The 19,678-nt window shown below is 40.5% G+C and overlaps 1 protein-coding gene across 1 annotated transcript in view; it reads left to right on the forward strand.

Annotated features, from left to right (window-relative positions):
• The first annotated feature begins 1,683 nt into the window (after positions 1-1,683).
• LOC142301171 (carbohydrate sulfotransferase 1-like) overlaps positions 1,684-19,678 on the forward strand; it is a 129,421-nt gene continuing 111,426 nt past the window's right edge. The window contains exon 1 of the mRNA XM_075342201.1: positions 1,684-1,935. The gene's annotated coding sequence lies outside the window, so the exon portion shown is untranslated. The remainder of the gene's footprint in view (positions 1,936-19,678) is intronic.

A 19,678-nucleotide genomic window follows, 5' to 3' on the forward strand; every position in this document is an offset into this window, starting at 1 on the left:
GAGCCACCACCGAGCAGCGGGAGTCGCAGCAGCAGCAGCGGCCGGACCCGAGCAGTGGGAGAGCGCAGCGTCCCCTCCTCCGCCCGCGACAGATGTGCCGCCCCGGCGCAGACGGGGGTGCTCGGATCCTAGGTGGTCGTGGCTCGAGGGATCCGGACTTGGACTCGGCACTCACTCCGATCCTTGAAAGGGGAATATTTACTGGGGAGAAGTTCGTGACGCCACCTGCGGGTTGCGGTAATGGGAGTACCGCCTCTGCAGGAAGGAGTAGCGGGGCAGATGGTAGGGAGCAGCAAGGTGTCAGTCCCTCCGCAGGTAGTGAAGGCCCCGGCCTCTGGGGTTTTTGGTGAGATGTTTGGGAGCGCAGGGTGCAGGGATCAGGGTACTCACTGTGGGTATTCATGGTACAGGATGAGGATTATAAAGCAGACACTCACACTGAAGATAAACCAAAGACTCTGTGCATCACAGTCTCTACAGGGGAGCTCGTTTAGGTGTCCGCTGCCACCGGTGTCACTTGGTAATCTGGAGCCGCCTCTGTGCACAAGTTTGTTTTCTGTGTGGCCCCTCGGCGTGAAGCTGTTGGGGCCCTGTTCACTATGTTTGTAGTGTAGCTGTGCTCTTGATGGCTGGCACTTGGGATTTTAGTGGGCCACATTACTGGAAAGCCCTATCCCCCGCGGTGTGCTGTCGCCCTTCAATCTCTGAGCTCTTAGGGAAGTTCATAAAGAGACTCTCCCTCCCAGGTTATCAGGAAGGATGAACCTGCTCCTGACCTAGGGTCCTGTACCCTGTCGTGCTCGGTACCAGTCAGTTCTTTTGGATTTCTGATGCCGACCGTCCTCCTAGATTATGTCCGTCGCACCCTTCCAATGTCCGTCACCGGTCCCGACTCCTCTGGTCCCGGACCACCATCTGCGACCCAACCTTTGTCTAGCTCCCCGGGAGCTACTACTCCCAGCTCCTCACTCTTTGAGGGCTCTCACTAAACTCTCTAGACTCAACGGCCTGAACTTCCCTCCCACCAGTCTGCCTGACCCCTAGGTAGGAGGCCTTATTCCGCTTATCCAACCCACTCGTGTGTCTGACAGGTCATGATGTGAGGTGTGATAGGGATTTGTGCTGATGTTAGTGACTCCGGCTTCTTAAGAACCTGGAACCAGGGAGGGTAGATCCTGCACCCTTGGTAAGGGTTGCAGTATCTTGTGGCACCCTGATACACTCAGGGGCGCCACATAGACACAAAAAGACATACAGGGAAAGAGACAGAGAGAGAGAGACAATTATTACTACAGCTAGTAATAAATAAAAACAATTGTGGAATTGCACTTTTTTTGCACTTGGAATTTTCTCCCATTATCCAGTACAATATGAAGCAGAATGAATGGTGTCATTAAAAAATACAACTTTCTGCAAAAAAAACAAAAACCCTCATATGGCTATATTGACGGAAAAATAAAAAAGTTATGGCTCTTGGAAGATGGGGGTGAAGGCGTTAAAAGAATAAAATTATTGCAAAAGTATTCACGCCCATCCTATTATAACATTCTCCCATTCTTTGGTCCCCCACGCTCTTGTAAGTGGATCACACGCTGCCGTAGCGTCACATTTTAATGGAGATCCAGACCCCAGACGTTTCCTCCGCAGCAGCCTCCAGCCCATTATCCGCCCTCCTCTCACACTGATGCTCTCCCGGCTGGAAGAGATGCTGAGGATCAGTCGCAGGAGCAGGGACTATTTCAATGTTCATTCTCCTCCTATTTTTTTTTTTTCTTTATTACATCAAGTGTGACAATCTGGGATTGGCCGTCGATCGGCGCTTCCTGGAACTGAGCACTATTTAAATAACACAGATTTCACAAGAAGCGAAGATGCTGCGCTGCCAGCGAAGAGTGCACAGGCTGATCCCCGGGATCCTCCAATGCTGGATGTAAGGTAAGCAGCCAGCCGGGTCTATATCCAACTGGGATCATCAATATACGCATACACCAACAATTACACCCAGCACAGCCTCTTATCCGGATTCTTACAATCTCACTATCCTTACAACGTTCCATCCCTATCATAATATAATCACAGTATGGACAATATCTCCACCGGGTTCACAAAATAATTTCTACATCTTATTCTTACACTTTAAGACAGAAAAAAGAGAACATGCAAAGTCCATAATTTTTTTTTGTTTTTGGCTTTTTTTATTTTTATTTTTTTTGCATAGGATAATTTGTTTAATTTTTTGTATTTTTATTTATTTTTCATTTTTATTTTTTTGCATAGGAAAATTTGTTTAATTTTTGGTATTTTTATTTATTTTTATTTTTTTGCATAGGATAATTTGTTTAATTTTTTTGTATTTTTATTTATTTTTCATTTTTATTTTTTTTGCATAGGATAATTTGTTTAATTTTTTGTATTTTTATTTATTTTTCATTTTTATTTTTTTTTGCATAGGATAATTTGTTTAATTTTTACTATTTTTATTTATTTTTATTTTTTTGCATAGGATAATTTGTTTATTTTTTTGTATTTTTATTTATTTTTCATTTTTATTTTTTTTGCATAGGATAATTTGTTTAATTTTTTGTATTTTTATTTATTTTTCATTTTTATTTTTTTTTGCATAGGATAATTTATTTAATTTTTGGTATTTTTATTTATTTTTCATTTTTATTTTTTTTTTGCATAGGATAATTTGTTTAATTTTTGATATTTTTATTTATTTTTATTTTTTTTGCATTGGATAATTTTTTTAATTTTTGGGATTTTTATTTATTTTTCATTTTTATTTTTTTTTTTGCATAGGATAATTTGTTTAATTTTTGGTATTTTTCATTTTTATTTTTTTTTTGCATAGGATAATTTGTTTCATTTTTGGTATTTTTATTTATTTTTTATTTTTTTTGCATTGGATAATTTGTTTAATTTTTTTTGTATTTTTATTTATTTTTCATTTTTATTTTTTTTTTGCATAGGATAATTTGTTTAATATTTGGTATTTTTATTTATTTTTCAATTTTTTTTATTTTTTGCATAGGATAATTTGTTTAATTTTTGGTATTTTTATTTATTTTTTTTTTTGCATTGGATAATTTGTTTAATTTTTTTGTATTTTTATTTATTTTTCATTTTTATTTCTTTTGCATAGGATAATTTGTTTAATTTTTACTATTTTTATTTATTTTTATTTTTTTGCATAGGATAATTTGTTTATTTTTTTGTATTTTTATTTATTTTTCATTTTTATTTTTTTTGCATAGGATAATTTGTTTAATTTTTGCTATTTTTATTTATTTTTATTGTTTTGCATAGGATAATTTGTTTATTTTTTTGTATTTTTATTTATTTTTCATTTTTATTTCTTTTGCATAGGATAATTTGTTTAATTTTTACTATTTTTATTTATTTTTATTTTTTTGCATAGGATAATTTGTTTATTTTTTTGTATTTTTATTTATTTTTCATTTTTATTTTTTTTGCATAGGATAATTTGTTTAATTTTTGCTATTTTTATTTATTTTTATTTTTTTGCATAGGATAATTTGTTTAATTTTTTTGTATTTTTATTTATTTTTCATTTTTATTTTTTTTGCATAGGATAATTTGTTTAATTTTTGGGATTTTTATTTATTTTTCATTTTTATTTTTTTTTGCATAGGATAATTTGTTTAATTTTTGGTATTTTTTATTTATTTTTTTTTTTGCATAGGATAATTTGTTTCATTTTTTTGTATTTTTATTTATTTTTCATTTTTATTTTTTTTTGCATAGGATAATTTGTTTAATTTTTGGTATTTTTCTTTTTTATTTTTTTTTGCATAGGATAATTTGTTTAATTTTTGTTATTTTTATTTATTTTTCATTTTTATTTTTTTTTTGCATAGGATAATTTGGCTTAATTTTTGGTATTTTTATTTATTTTTATTTTTTTTGCATTGGATAATTTGTTTAATTTTTGGTATTTTTATTTATTTTTTATTTTTATTATTTTTTTTTGCATAGGTTGAATATCCATGGTTGGAGTCAATCTCATGCTGCGCGTATATATGATTTAATATCGGGACTTGTTTTATACAATTATATTGGTATTAACATCATTACTATTACTTTTATATTCATTACTATTACTTTTCTATTTCATGACTTTTCTGTGCCCTATATATCCATATATACTGTCTATGTCATTTCAAGGGGTTGTTTATTGTTTTATTGTTTATACATGGATGGTTTTAAAACAATAAGTTCAGCCGCCACCTACAGATCCTGCATGTGTAGGTCACTCCGGAAGCGATATATGCTCCATTTGGACTGTGATTGGCTGCAGCGGTCAGATGACTAGACAGATGATCGCCGCAGCAAAACTGTTGACTTCCGAACTGCGATGGGTCTATAGGTAGCTGGAAGGCGAGCAGGGCTCCATTTATTGTTATGAATCAATATATATATATATATATATATATATATATATATATATATATAAGTGATACAGTAATAATAGTAATCTTTATATAGTGCCAACATATTCTGCAGCGCTTCTAGATAAGTTAGCATCACTGTCCCCATTGGGGCTCACAATCTAAATTCCCTATCTGTATGTCTTTGGAGTGTGGAAGGAAACCCACGCAAACACGGGGAGAGGATACAAACTCCTTGCAGATGTCCTTGGTGGGACTTGAACCCAGGACCCCAGCGCTGCAAGACTGCGGAGAGATCCCAGAGAACCCGAAGGAAACCCCGGCAAACTTGGGGAGAACATACAAACTCCTTGTAGAAGTCCTCCTGGGAGGGATCTGAACCCAGGTCCACAGTGCTGCAATGCTAACCACTGAGCCACGTGCTTCCCTGTATATAGAGTGTACAGCACGGTGGCTCAGTGGTTAGCACTGCAGTCTTGCTGGGGTCCTGGGTTCAAATCCCACCAAGGACAAAAACTGTAAGGAGTTTATATGTTCTCCCTGTGTTGGTGTGGGTTTCCTCCCACACTCCAAAGACATACTGATAGGGTATTTAGAATGAGAGCCCCAATGGAGACAGTGTCGCCAATGTATGTAAAGCGCTATACAATTAATAGCGCTGAATAAATATTATTATATAAACTATATATACAGTGGGTATTACTGTACGATAATATAAATTGATCATAATAGTATAATGATAATCATTTAGATAATAATAATAAAAATAATAGTAATAATAACAAAACAAATCATTAATTAAAAAAATGAATATAATATAATATAAAGTGATGATTATAACAATATAAATTCAAAATAACAATAATAATAATTAAAAAAAACACATATCATTAATATAAACATGGGCATACATAGAAATCATGGGGCCCTATAGCAGAATTTCTAATTGCCCCCCCCCCTTAAAAATAAAAGAATATTTGTCTGGGTCACAGAAGAGCATATTTCACAACTTTACAGCCTTTATTACCAAGTAATTGTCCTCCGATTGAAGCCCCTAGATTCCCCTTTATTGCAGCCATAAAGTGTGATGCCAATAAAAGTACCCCACAAACACTGTATGATCCCCCACAGTGAATTCCTCCTCAGTATCCTCCACATGCACAGGATGATGACCCTACTGTATCACTTTCAACTACCCTGGCAATGAATGGTGACCCCCACACAGTCCTCCATGCAGTATAATGGGCCTACCTATATTATAATTATCCCTACTATCCCATCAAATAGTATAATGGTCCCCATACAGCCCTCTGTACAGTATGATAGACCCCACACAAACCTTCACACTGTATATGCGCTTGCATACAGTATAATGTCCTTCAAATAACTGTAGATAAAATATTAAGGTTCTCTCATAGCCCTCCAATTTTTATAATGGCCACACAAAGCCTGTCATATAGTATAATGGCCCACACAGTCCTCCATATAGTAATGGGCCCCACATAGTACTCCATATAGTATAATGGTCCCCCATAGACCTGCATAAAGTACAATGGGTCCCATATAGTCTTCCATATCATCTAATGCACCCCATAGTCCTCCATACATTATAATGCATCTCATAGTCTTATATATATTATAATACACCCCATATAGTCCTCCATATATTACACTGCACCCCATAGTCCTTCATATATTATAATGCACTCCCCATAGTCCTCCATACATTAAAATGCACAATCCATAGTCCTCCATATAGTATAATGCACCCCATAGTACTTAATATAGTTTAATGCATTCCTCATAGTCCTCCATGTATTATAATACAGCCCCATATTCCTCCATATAGTATAATGTACAGCCCATATTGCTTCACATAATATAATGAAGCCTCATATTACTCCATATAGTATAATCCTCCATTTAGTAGTATGCACCCCCATATAGCATTATGTACCCCATATAGTATTATGCAGCCCCATATAAATAAAGCAGCCACCATATAATAGTATGCAGCCCATATAGTATTATGCAGCCCCCATGTAGTATTATGCAGCCCCCATATTATATTATGCACCACTTATATTCCTTCATATAGTATTATGCAGCTCCCATATAGTGTTATGCAGCCCCAATATAGTAGTATACAGTCCCTATATAGTATTATGCAGCCCCCATATAGTATTATGCAGCCTCATAGTAGTATGCATCCTCATTTAGTAGCATACAGCCCCTATATAGTATTATGCAGCCTCCATATTCCTCCATATAGTAGGATGCAGCCTCCATATCATTTATTGCATCCCCATAGTACTCTGGCCACCATGATTAAATACATACTTCTCGTTCCCGTACTGCTCTGATCTCAGTGTGTTCACTGTTCTGCCACCGCTCTGTACATCTCAGCACAGCGGTGCACGGTAGTGACGTCATGGCACTCCGCTGTGCTGACATGTAAAAGCACCACTGTCACAGCGGGAGAATGATGAGAGAGGTTGTGCTCTGCTCCCCGTTTCATCATTGCTTTCAGTTGTGAGTCCAATAAAACTGAAAGTACGAGTCTCAACGGGGGCCCATAGGGGAAATGGGGGCACCGGGCCCCCCTGATTCACAGGCCCCATAGCGGTTGAGTGACCTGCCGCCATTTGTAGTACGCCACTGAATATAAAGGATAAATAATTAAAATATAATATAAAATAATACTGATAAAAATAATAATAACAAAATAGATAAGTAATAGAAATGATCATTAACATATGATATAAAATAATAATAATGATTAATAATAATAATAATAATAATAAAAAATAATACAAATTATAAGTAATTATCACATTTAAACATAATTAATAATAACAATAATCCTCTCCATATTACCTTGACATCAAATTCTGTTTCTCACGCTTCCTTCCTCCATATCTTCTGTTTTGTTGATTAGCTCATTTAGCTGCGCAATATCCTGAAGCGTAGTAATTGCCAGGGGTCCGCGCGCTGACGGTTCTGGACATTTCTGGAGAACCAGCCAAGAAATCTTTTGCATAAATTCACACAAGTGATTTTGCTCAGTGTAGACCTTTGTAGTTGCTGCAGGCAGAAGTGATTCTCTGAGTTACAGATTTACTATTTATTGTATGCTGTGATGGGTTAACGCCAGAGCCTCCATGGAAGGAGCTGAATTCTCATTTAAAATGTATTAATTGTGACCTGTTATATTCAAATTTAATCTGAAAAACAAATCCGAACCAAGAATATCGGTCTGACATTGGCCCTGGTAACCTAGGGAGGCCCAGAGTACCAGAACTACAAATATCCAGATTCTGCATTGTGGACCAGAAGCTTAAAGCGTGAATTTAACATCAGGGTTGAATAGACTTTTAACCATTATCATGTTCATGTTGCTAGTTATGGTGGTGTAATGCAAGTCACTACTTATGGATAGTACAGACAGAAGAGTAGTCAGGAAAGCCAGGGTCTGGTAACAGGGAGTACACAGAAGCGTAGTCAGGTCACAATCCGAGAGTCAGAATTCCAGGAGGGTGCGTAATAGGTTCAAGGAGAAAACTGAGACGTGGTCAGGTAACAATCCGAGGTCAAAAGCCAGGAGGTCACGACAGGAACAGGCAGTAGGCAGAGAGGAGTCAAACAACAGTCTGGGGTCAAGGAACAAAGATCAGAACACATGCAGAAACACAGGCCAATAGCACAACTACAGAACCAGAATGTACGACTGGCAAGGTTCTGGGAGAGCATGCTCAGTAAAGAAGAAAAACACTTACCAGGAAGATGGAGCACCTGAGTAATCAGCACCTCCCAGAACCAGTATGTAATCCAGCGCCGTTAATCAACCTGTCATCTCAGTGCTCAGGAAAACACAGCAGAGCATCTCCTAATGTGCAAGATGCTCTGCACAGAGCAATCATGTCACCGCCAGCTCAATAGGTCAGGAAAACACAGCAGAGCATCACCTAATGTGCAAGATGCTCTGCACAGAGGAATAATGTCAGTGCCAGCTCAGTAGGTCAGGAAAACACAGCAGAGCATCTCCTAATGTGCAAGGTGCTCTGCACAGAGGAATCATGTCACTGCCAGCTCTGTAGTCCAGGAAAGTGCAGCAGAGCATCTCCTAATGTGCAAGATGCTCTGCACAGAGAAATTGTGTCACTGCCAGCTCAGTAGTCCAGGAAAGCGCAGCAGAGCATCTCCTAATGTGCAAGATGCTCTGCACAGAGGAATCGTGTCACTGCCAGCTCTGTAGTCCAGGAAAGTTCAGCAGAGCATCTCTTAGTGTGCAAGATGCTCAGCACAGAGGAATCGTGTCACTGCCAGCTCAGTAGTCCAGGAAAGCGCAGCAGAGCATCTCCTAATGTGCAAGATGCTCTGCACAGAGAAATTGTGTCACTGCCAGCTCAGTAGTCCAGGAAAGCGCAGCAGAGCATCTCCTAATGTGCAAGATGCTCTGTACAGAGGAATCATGTCACTGCCAGCTCGGTAGTCCAGAAAAACACAGCAGAGCATCTCCTAATGTGCAAGATGCTCTGTACGGAGGAATTATGTCACTGCCAGCTCAGTAGTCCAGGAAAGCGCAGCAGAGCATCTCCTAGTGTGCAAGATGCTCTGCACAGAGGAATCTTAACAGGTGGCATATATCTCCATAACTCCTAATTTTACCACTTCTCTGTAGGGAGTAGGGACAATATTGGGATGTTAATGATCTGAGATGTTTCCTACACTTGTATTTAGATGTCAGAATAGTCCTGTGTGCAGAATGGTGATCGAGGACAGAGAGAGTGACATCCCCAGGGTCTACCCACTCCCATCTCATCTGAAACACAAAAGACGTGCCATAGAGTATAGTGGCTAAGTGATCTGATCAGGGGGCATCAGGTTATAGAGCAAGAGGAGCTGAAAAGATTGATATATCACTTGGTGGGAGAAGATTCATTTTTAATCAATTAATTTTAATATCTGCTTTCTATGGGCTTAAGAGTCAAGTGGGTGGAGCTACACAGCAAAGACCACCCACTGGACTCATAAATGTAAAGTTTTAGATGAATACATTACAAGTTACACTGAATATTTTTCTATAGATCTATATATCTATCTGCTGGTCTGCTTGTGAATCATCTTTGATCACATGTTGTGGGGCAGCCAATCACATCTGTTCCCCTCCTATGTATACTGGCTGGACACTTCCATTAGTGCCAGCTATAGTTTATCTTAGCTGATCTGGTGAGGTGTTGTGATCAAGACTAACTGGTGGCTATAGGACTTATTGCTGTGTGGGGTTGGGGAGTTAACTCTTGTCCTCTTTTCATTGCTACCTTCCTGCTCTTGCTTTTCTCCTGAGTCTTTCATTGTTGGTTCCTGGGTGTTTACAATATGTCATAGTTTTGGTTTTCCTCTATTTGTCTTTATTTATGTTTCCATCTCTCCTATGCTCTTTCCTTTCCTGCTGGGAGGGGGGAATCAGATCAGTTCTGGTCAGACATTTAGCCAGGCATGGGACTTAGACATCTCCACCATTAGGGGTAATCCTGAAGTTAGGGATAGCCTTAGTCACCAGGTTTTTGCTCCCTCATCTGAGAGCAGAATAATGTAGAGACAGAGACCCTGATTCCAATGATGTGTCACTTACTGAGCTGTTTGCTGTCATTTTGATAAAATGATTGATTTCTCTGCTGCAGATCTAGCAGTTATAGAGAGCTCAAAAATATGCTGGACTACCTGGCAGCACACCAAGTAGTCATGAAATGATAATCTACTGCTGATTAAACTGTGATTTTGTCAATACTACACTAAGCAGCCCAGGAAGTGACACATCGCTGGAATCAGGATCTCTGTCCATAAGTTATGCCGCTCTCAGATTAGGTATTAAAAACCTGGTGACAGATTCCCTTTAATTTCTGTTGGTCTGCTTGTGAGTCATCTTTGATCACATGTTGTGGGGGAGCCAATCACATCTGTTCCCCTCCTATATATACTGGCTGTACACTTCCATTAGTGCCAGCTATAGTTTATCTTAGCTAGTCTGGTGAGGTGTTGTGATCCAGACTAACTGGTGGTGATAGTACTTATTGCTGTGTGGGGTTGGGGAGTTAATCCTTGTTCTCTTTTCATTGCTACCTTCCTGCTCTTGCTTTTCTCCTGAGTCTCTCATTGTTGGTTCCTGTGTTTTAACAATGTTTAAGAGTTTTGGTTTTCCCCTGTTTGTCTTTATCTGTGTTTCCATGTCCTCTGCCTTTCCTGGTGGGAGGGGGAATCAGTTCAGTTCTGGTCAGGAGCTTAGCCAGGCACAGGACTCAGGCATCTCCACCATTAAGGGTAACCCTGAGGTTAGGGATAGCCTAGGGACCTCTAGCATGACGGAGAGCATAGGAGCCCCTGTCCTTCACTGTTCCACAGTCAAGTCGTGACAGTTACCAGCTGCCACAATCTGGCACTAACCAGTGTAGCCAGTGTCAGACAGAATAGGGCAACACCCAATTGACTTGGGCAAGGGTAACACCCGGTTGTCAATAAGTAAGAAAATATGCTCCAAAGTGGCTATTTAATTTCTTAGGTTGATAGTTTTCCTCTAAAACTGACTTGAGTGAAGGTTTCCTGAGTGACTCGCTGAAAGGGTATTCGTATTAACATTAGGGAAACCGCTCACGCATTTCACACCCAGATGGCCATGAAGGTTCAAAACGCGTGAATGATTTCCTTTAGATTTTTAAATTTTTTTTAACAATTTTTTAAACTGGTTTTTTTTGGACTAAAGGCGTACAGGGTGAGAAAGCTAATGCCATCCATTTTTATTTTGGACTATACAGTATGTAATATGTTCGCGGTGTACAGCACTGCAGGATATGTCGGCACTATATAATTATATTTATTAATGGAGATGAAATCATGAACAAATGGTGAATATATGCAATCCTGTAAATTATTTCTGCCGTTATCACAGCAGGGTGTAAGTGTGAAGCCTTAATTATTGGGAACGGCATAAATAACAGCCCTAGAGAATAGCAGATATTTCATTTTTTTTATGTTGGCTTTATGTATTATAGCTAGATTTTATGACTTTCTTTGTAAGGAGGTTTTGTGATAATAGAGGGGTTCCCCATTAACCACAAAGAGCTTTGGATGGCCCAGCATTATATAAACACTCCATTGATGTTAATGGGGAGAAGTGTAATGCCAAAACTCGCCTTTAGGGGTGCTGCAGAGAAAAAACACTTTCTATGTCACGTTGCCCATGGATAACAACCAGCTCCTGGGAGGGTCAGCAGCGGCCACCCTGTTATCAGCTTATCCTGTAGATACTCATGGGAAAGGTATTGGGAGAGATATCTGTGGAAGACACCTATTCTTTATCTGTGGGATTTGTGGGAAATCCATTGTTCTGGAAGAATGGTTTGTGCATGGGTTGCATTTGGCATTAAGGGTTAGCTGCAAAAAGTAAATAAAAATAAATAAATTATATATATATATATATATATATATATATATATATAGATATATAAAAAAATATATATAAATATATATAAATATATATAATAATTATATATATTTATTTTATATATATATATATATATATATATAAAATAAATAAATATATATATATTTTATTTTTTTTTTAATTTTTTTCTATCGACAGGCAACTCCTTTAGTTGATTTTTTCCCCATGGCAACAGTATTTTTTCATAAAATGTAGTCATAAAAATAAATTAGGAGAGTTTTTTACTTCTTTCACCATTACAGTTGTCAAAAATAAGAGTTTTTCAAAAAGAGGACCTTGTACCAACTTTTTAATGTTGAACTGTAGACATGATGTAATAGCAATCAAAGTATTTGGTATCTAATGAGTTAACTTTATTAAATCTGAATGGGTGTTATCAGACAGTTTTCCCTGGAGGAGTGTACTTCTTCCCCCTGTGTGATGCTGACCAATCATAGGTAGGCAGCAACACATAGGAGAAAAAGAACACGCCCCAACTGTAGCTTAGAGCAGATTTTTCAGTGTGACATGTAATGATACAGTTCTGATGTCCTGGTCTTACTTCCTGCATGAGTCAGTGTGGGAGGCAGTACAGCTGACTTTAGCTATATCATATTACAAACCTTTCTATGAGGCAGCAACACACAGGAGAAAAAGAACATACCCTCACCATAGCTTAGAGCAGATTTTTCAGTGTGTGACATGTAATGATACAGTTCTGATGTCCTGGTCTAACTTCCTGCATGAGTCAGTGTGGGATGCAGTACAGCTGAGTTTAGCTATGTCATATTACAAACCTTTCTATCAGCTTCCTTTCTCTCATAGCACTGTCATTTCTGCAATACTGCCCATCCCCCCCCACACTGTCTCTCTAGAGATGTCTCAGTATCATACTTACGTCTCTTGTGCTCAACTTGTACTCATTCTGTAATGAGAACAGAGCAGAGTCTCAAGGAGCCCAGAACAGGCTGCTCCTGTGTGAGATGGCATGGCAGCTTGATCTTTTCTAACTGCAGGATAAGCCTAAATTACTTGATCACAGCAGACATACGTGTTATATCTCACACACTGAGAAAAATGCTCTGAGCTATGGTGGGGGGGGCATGTTCTTTTTCTGCTGAATTGATGCCTGCTTATGATTGGTCACCATCATACAGGTGTCTCATTATGTAATTTACCGATCAGGATAATTAATTTTAATTAATTAGTTTTTCACTCATTTTTTATGAATCCCAAAGATCTTTTTTTTTTATTTCCCTTATACTTGATGGAGAAAAAGTAGTGTGATTTAAATTTGTATTTTTTAAAAGTTTTAATATTTATTAACAATTTTTTTATTTTTTGCTTCATTCTTTAGTCGCCTTAGGGGACTTGAACCTGAAATTATCCAATTCCTTATACTATAAACAACAATACTTCAGTATTTTCAACATACACTAAAAATCTCGGTCTTATGTTACGTTTGTCAGAAATTGACAGGGGCATTTAAATGGTTAAGAGGCAGATGCCGGCTATATAATATAGCCGGTATGTGCCACGTATGGAGTGATCTCAGCGGTGCGCCCTCCACACACAGAGGACCCCCATCCACTGATGTATGATCCTTTTTAAATAACTGTGTAAATGTAGCTCTTTATTTTTTGCTTATTCAAAGTTATAGCTTGTAATATGCTCCAGAGCTGTAATCGCAATTCTACAATTTTTTTAAAAGTCTGTGCCAAAAACAATATATATCACCTATTAACATAACATATGATAATTCTATGACATTTGGGAGTTTGATTGCTTGGACTCCCAGTAGTCTTGAGAAAAATAGTTACAGAATCCTCTGTGTCAAGGAAGTAGCAGAGAGCATGTGAAATTATTGATCCATTGGGTCTCAGCTTTTGGGATGGATTCTCAGCAATCATAGCACCAGCGATCGTACATATTTGATAGTAAATTTTGTTTCTACTCTACTGCATTATAAGATCTAATTATTTGACTATGTCAGATCACAATCAGCAGAATTATGAATGCAGCTCAGGAGTATAATACAAGCTATAGCTCAAGCATGTGTCATAGTGAAAAGGTATAATCCATAAAAAACATCTCTTTTAATCTCTGGATAGGGAACATAACCACGCCCATATCGAACATATGGGATTAATTAAAACTGAGGAACAAAAGAGAGGGCTAACACAACATCTGACCCCTGATCAGCTAGGATCCCTGGTGTGGACAGGCAATTGCTGGGAAATAAACCCAAGGTCTGGGATCTGTATATCCCAAACGTGTCACCTCTGAAGTTAGCTCTGCTTAATTTCAAAGGAACCATTGCAGGTGGTCATCATTGATGAATATCAGGGTTTGTATCTATCAGATATTTTTGGGAGATATATATTCAGCTTTGTAATCCCGAGGGGAAGAACCATGTACACTCTTATGTAATTATGCAATCAGAGTTTGAGTCTCAATTTAATATTGGCTAGATGGATGATGCTAACCATGTCATGTTTCATCCCTATAGATAAGTAAAATCACGATTAGAAACATGATCATGATATCTTCCACCTGGAACATCCAGGGGTGACGTTATCCTGAAAGTTGTGAATCTCATAATTTTCTAGTGACTGAAACCACTTCTCATGACCTGTTATGAGTAATCAGAGGGAAGCTATGTGGGTGTTAAAAAAATCAAATGCCAAATTAGGATCTATGTTCAATGCCAGGAAGATACACTGCCATGTAGGATTGTTCCACGTTTCATTGGAGTTCTTCCCTCCATAAAACTGAGCCATTACAAAGACGCAAGTTTAGTACTTTTCTTTTGTTTATCCTTTTTATTTTATGTATCTGAATATACTGTATTGTTTTGTCCCCGTCGTAACATCTTTTGTATATATTTATAACTACTGCCTCCATTTTTTGTATTAAATATATAAAGTTTAATAGCTTTGTTCCTCTTGCTCTTTAAACGCATCCCCGAAGCCATAAGCTATCTGTAACAGGTGGCCAACCGGCATGCGTATGCGATTGATGGTGGAAGCTAGTAGTTTTTCTTGGGTTATTGCGGAGCTTGGCTGTGACTATACCAAGATATATATATCTATATATATATATATATATATATATATATATATATATATATATATATATATATATATATAGATATATATATCTTGGTATAGTCACAGCCAAGCTCCACAATAACCCAAGAAAAACTACTAGCTGCCACCATCAATCGCTTATGCATGCCGGTTGGCCACCTGTTACAGATAGCTTATGGCTTCGGGGATGCGGTTTAAAGAGCAAGAGGAACAAAGGTATTAAAGAAGTTGTCCAGTTACCAAAACTGATTTTTTTTTTCTGATAAATCTTGCTAATATGTGCCCCTCAACACATCTATTATGTTTTTTCAGCAAAATTACATTTTATTGTGCACTAGCAGCACACGGTCATTGCTGGCTCCAGCTCTGCTGGGGTTAATCTCTCCTCTGACTTCCTGTGTTCAGTTCCTACAAGTCCCAGAATTCTTTGTGGCTCTAGGGCGGTGTCTAGCTTATCTAACACACCCATTGTGTCTAATACACCCACTCTGCTCTCCACCCAAATCCTCCTCCCTGCCTCTTCCCAGTGGATGTGCACTGAGAGAAATCACAGAGACAGCAGCAGCTCTGCACAGCCAGGGGAAGAAAGTGTGTGTGTGCGTATATACAGTGTGTGTGTGTGTGTGTGTGCAGAAATTATGATTATTAGTCTGCGCAACATGTGAAAAAAATAATTGGGGAAAAAAAAGTGCCGGGGTGATGAGATTGCTTTTTTCCCTCTTGCCTAGTCTGTGTGTCGTCCGTATCATCCGCAAACCGCATATGACCGGATCCTGTGGATTAAATGTGCAGCACATGCAACCGTTATTTTACCGGATCCTTCTGCAGTGGGACACAGAATTTATCGGCCGGCGCTGGAGTCAGCTGACTCCTGATCTCACAGCCCGCACACGCTGCAATGGCTGCAGGTGGGCTCATTCACATGACCGTTCCGTTTGTCCTGGTCAGTTCCTGTTTTTTTGCGGCCCCACGGACAGGACCATCTTTTCAATGTCTTTTGTGTAGGATCGGATGGTACACGGTAGCACTTCCATGTGCATCCAAACCTACAAAAATAAAACACATCAGATGCCGTATGTCCGCTCCGTTATTATGGAACATGTCCTATTCTGTTCCGTAATAACGAACCGTGACTCAATACAAGTCAATGGGTCCGCAAAATTCCCGGAAGCAACACGGAAGCACTTCCATGTGACTTCCGTTGGGTGCCCGTGCAGTAAGTGTCCCGCTCCAGCCCCAGCCACGCGGCTGCCCGCTCAGCAGTGTCAGCAGCGGCCCGCACTGCAGTGTCAGCAGCCGCGGGGATGACCAGCGCTACCGTCAAGAGGTTAGTAATTTCATTACCTACGGTGATGAAGTCCTGCCCTCCTGACGTCAGCGGTCATCACTGCCTTCTATGCCCGCCACTTGTCACATCACCTCTCGCTGTCGACCCGAGACTGTGACTAGTGGTGACGTCACGGGCCGCTCGCGATACTTGGTTTGTGAAGGCGGCGGTCATTGAACTCGGTGACAGCGCTGCTGTCAGGAGTTCAGTGATCATCGCAGGTAATATACCTCGCTAACCTCCTGATAGCAGCACTCGTCATGCCCTGCAGTGACCTGGGCTGACCTATTGATGTTAGCTCAGGTCACTGCACGGCTCTCCCAGCAAATAGGGAACATTCTGTTCTTCATTGACTGGGACATTGACTATGGTATGGATCATCGTGGGACCCCCTTGGATTACACCAGACCTGGATTTGTTTTTCTTTCTAATAAATTGGTGAAAGAGGGAATGTGTTGGGGAGTGTTTTTTCAAATAAAAATGTGTTTGTTGTCTTTTTTTTTTTTATTACTGCCTGGGTTGTTGATGTCGGATCTCTGATACACGCCTGACATCACTAACTCCAGGGCTTGATGCCAGGTGACATTACACATCTGGTATTAACCCCATATATTACCCCGTTTGCCACCGCACCAGGGCAACGGGATGAGCTGGCGCGAAGCGCCAGGATTTGCACGTCTAATGGATGCGCTAGTTCTGGGGCGGCTGCAGCCTGCTATTTTTAGGCTGGGGAGTGTCCAATAACTGTGAACCTCCCTAGTCTGAAAATACCAGACCACAGCTGTCTGCTTTACCTTGGCTGGTGATCCAATGTTGGGGGACCCCGTGTTTTTTGTTTTAAATTATTTATTTAATTTAAAATAACAGCGTGGGGTGCCCTCTGTTTTGGATTACCAGCCAAGGTGAGGCTGCCAGCTGTGGTCTGCAGGCTGCAGCCGTTTGCTTTACCCTAGCTGGCTACAAAAGATAGGGGGACCGCATGTCATTTTTTTTTATTATTTATTTATTTTTTGGCTAAATACAAGGCTAAACACCCCTTATTGCCACATGAAAGTCACAAAAGGGTGCCAGCTTAGAATATGCAGGGGGTAAGACATTATATATGTATTTCTTATCTATCTATCTATCTATCCAGCCCTCTATTCATTCATTCATTCATTCATTCATTCATTCATCCCTCTATCCCTCTGTCTCTATATCTATCTATTCATCTCTATATCTACTCATCTATTTATCTTTCTTGCTGCTTCCGTTTTTTGCGGTCCGCAAAAAAACCGGAAGGCACGCAGATGTCACACGGATGCCACTAGGATGCATCCATGAAAAAAAAGGACCGTTTTTTGTGGCCCGCAAAAACGGAACGGTCATGTGAATGTAGCCTTAACAGCAGTCGCTGCCTGCTGCCGATCACATGTGACCGTGTGCGGGCTGTGTGTGCGGGCTGTGTGTACAGGAGTTCAGCTGAGTTCAGATCAGCTGACTCAAGTGTCGGCCGATTAGGCTGGGGCCACACGGGGATTACTGCGATCCCCTCGCATTACACTCGGCTCACGCTCAGTACAGCAGAGTTGAGTGTCATGCGTGTGTCCCTGCGACTGAGGTCCGACTCTGCGAGCAGACCTCAGCAGCGGGGGCGGACCGGCACTCGAGGGGTGGGCCAGCACTGAGGAGGGGTGGGAGGGATTTCTCTCCCTCTCTCCTCCGTAGTCCACCGATGTACCGCAAGTGCAGTGCGATTTTTATCTCACAACATACACTTGAATGGGTAAAAGAGAGAGTCTTGCATTACAGTTGCAGCATGCTGCGATTGTTTTCTCGGTCCAATTACGGCGGAGAAAATAATTGCTCATGTGCGCTGACACACAGGCTAATATTGGTCCGAGTGGAACTCCACTCGCACTGTTTTTCTCGCCGTGTGGCTTAGACCTTACTTGTTCTATGTCCCCCTGCATCCATCGCAGCGTGTGCAGGCTGGAGTTCAGCTGAGATCAGATCAGCTGACTCCAGTGCTGGACTGAACTCCGCTGACCTCACAGCCCGTACACGCTGCAATGGATGCAGGGGGACACAGAACAAGTAATTGGCAGACACTGGAGTCATCTGATTACTTGGGTTGAATTGAGCAGTAAAATGCTCTGGTGCTCGATGGGCGAAGCCCATGTCGATTTTTTTTTTGGAAAAAAAAAAAAAAAATCACATCGCTTGTGGGCTCCCACTGCATTTTCTATTGTTACGGGTAACCCAAGCAGCTACTGGCTGCTAACCCCCGCTGCTTGGTGTTACTTTCACTGGCAATAGAAATCCAGGGAAGCATTTTTTTTTTCTAAAGGTTTTTGCCTGAAAACCTTTTTAAAAAAATTACGTGGGCTTCGCCATATTTTTGTATGCTAGCCAGGTACAGCAGGCAGCTACGGGCTGCCCCAACCCCCAGCTCCCTATTTGTACCCGGCTGTGAACCAAAAATATAGAGAAGCCCTTTTTTTTTTTTTATTTCATGAATTTCATGAAATAATTAAAAAAAAAAAATGACATGGGCTTCGCCGAATTTTTGAGTCCAGCCAGGTACAACTAGGCAGCTGGGGATTGGAATCCGCAGTGAAGGGTGCCCAAACTTTCTGGGCCCCCCGCTGCGAATTGCAGTCCACAGCCACCCCAGAAAATGGTGCTTTCATAGAAGCGCCATCTTCTGGCGCTGTATCCAACTCTTCCAGTGGCCCTGGTGGCAGGTGGCACGCTGGGTAATAAGGGGTTAATACCAGCTATGTTTTACCAGCTGGTATAAAGCCCGAGATTCTTAATGTCAGGCCAAGTTTGACCTGGCCATTAAGAATCTCCAATAAAGGGTTTAAAAAAAAAAAAAAAATAAAAGATTACACAGAGAAAAATACTTTATTAGAAATAAATACACAGACACAGTAGGGACTCCATGTTTATTACTCCCTCTCACCCCTCCACGATGGAGAGATTTCTGTACTGACCATGCCAGGAGAGAGTGAGGGAAAAGAGAGAGAGAGCGAGGGGGGGAGGAAAAGAAAGCGAGGGGGGGAGGAAAAGAGAGCGAGGGGGGGGGAAGAGAGCGAGGGGGGAGGAAAAGAGAGCGAGGGGGGGAGAGAGCGAGGGGGGCAGAGAGCGAGGGGGGGAAGAGAGCGAGGAGGGGGGAAGAGAGCGAGGGGGGGGAAGAGAGCGAGGGGGGGGAAGAGAGCGAGGGGGGGGGAGAGAGCGAGGGGAGGAAGAGAGCGAGGAGGGAGAAGAGAACGAGGGGGGGGAGAGAGTGAGGGAAAAGAGAGGGTAGAGGAGAGAGGGATAAGAGGGGGGCAGAGAAGAGGGGGAAGAGGGGAGGAGGAGAAGAGTGGGGGGAGAGAAGAGAGTG

Source organism: Anomaloglossus baeobatrachus, chromosome 4, assembly GCF_048569485.1.
Source record: "Anomaloglossus baeobatrachus isolate aAnoBae1 chromosome 4, aAnoBae1.hap1, whole genome shotgun sequence".
Taxonomy (NCBI): domain Eukaryota; kingdom Metazoa; phylum Chordata; class Amphibia; order Anura; family Aromobatidae; genus Anomaloglossus; species Anomaloglossus baeobatrachus.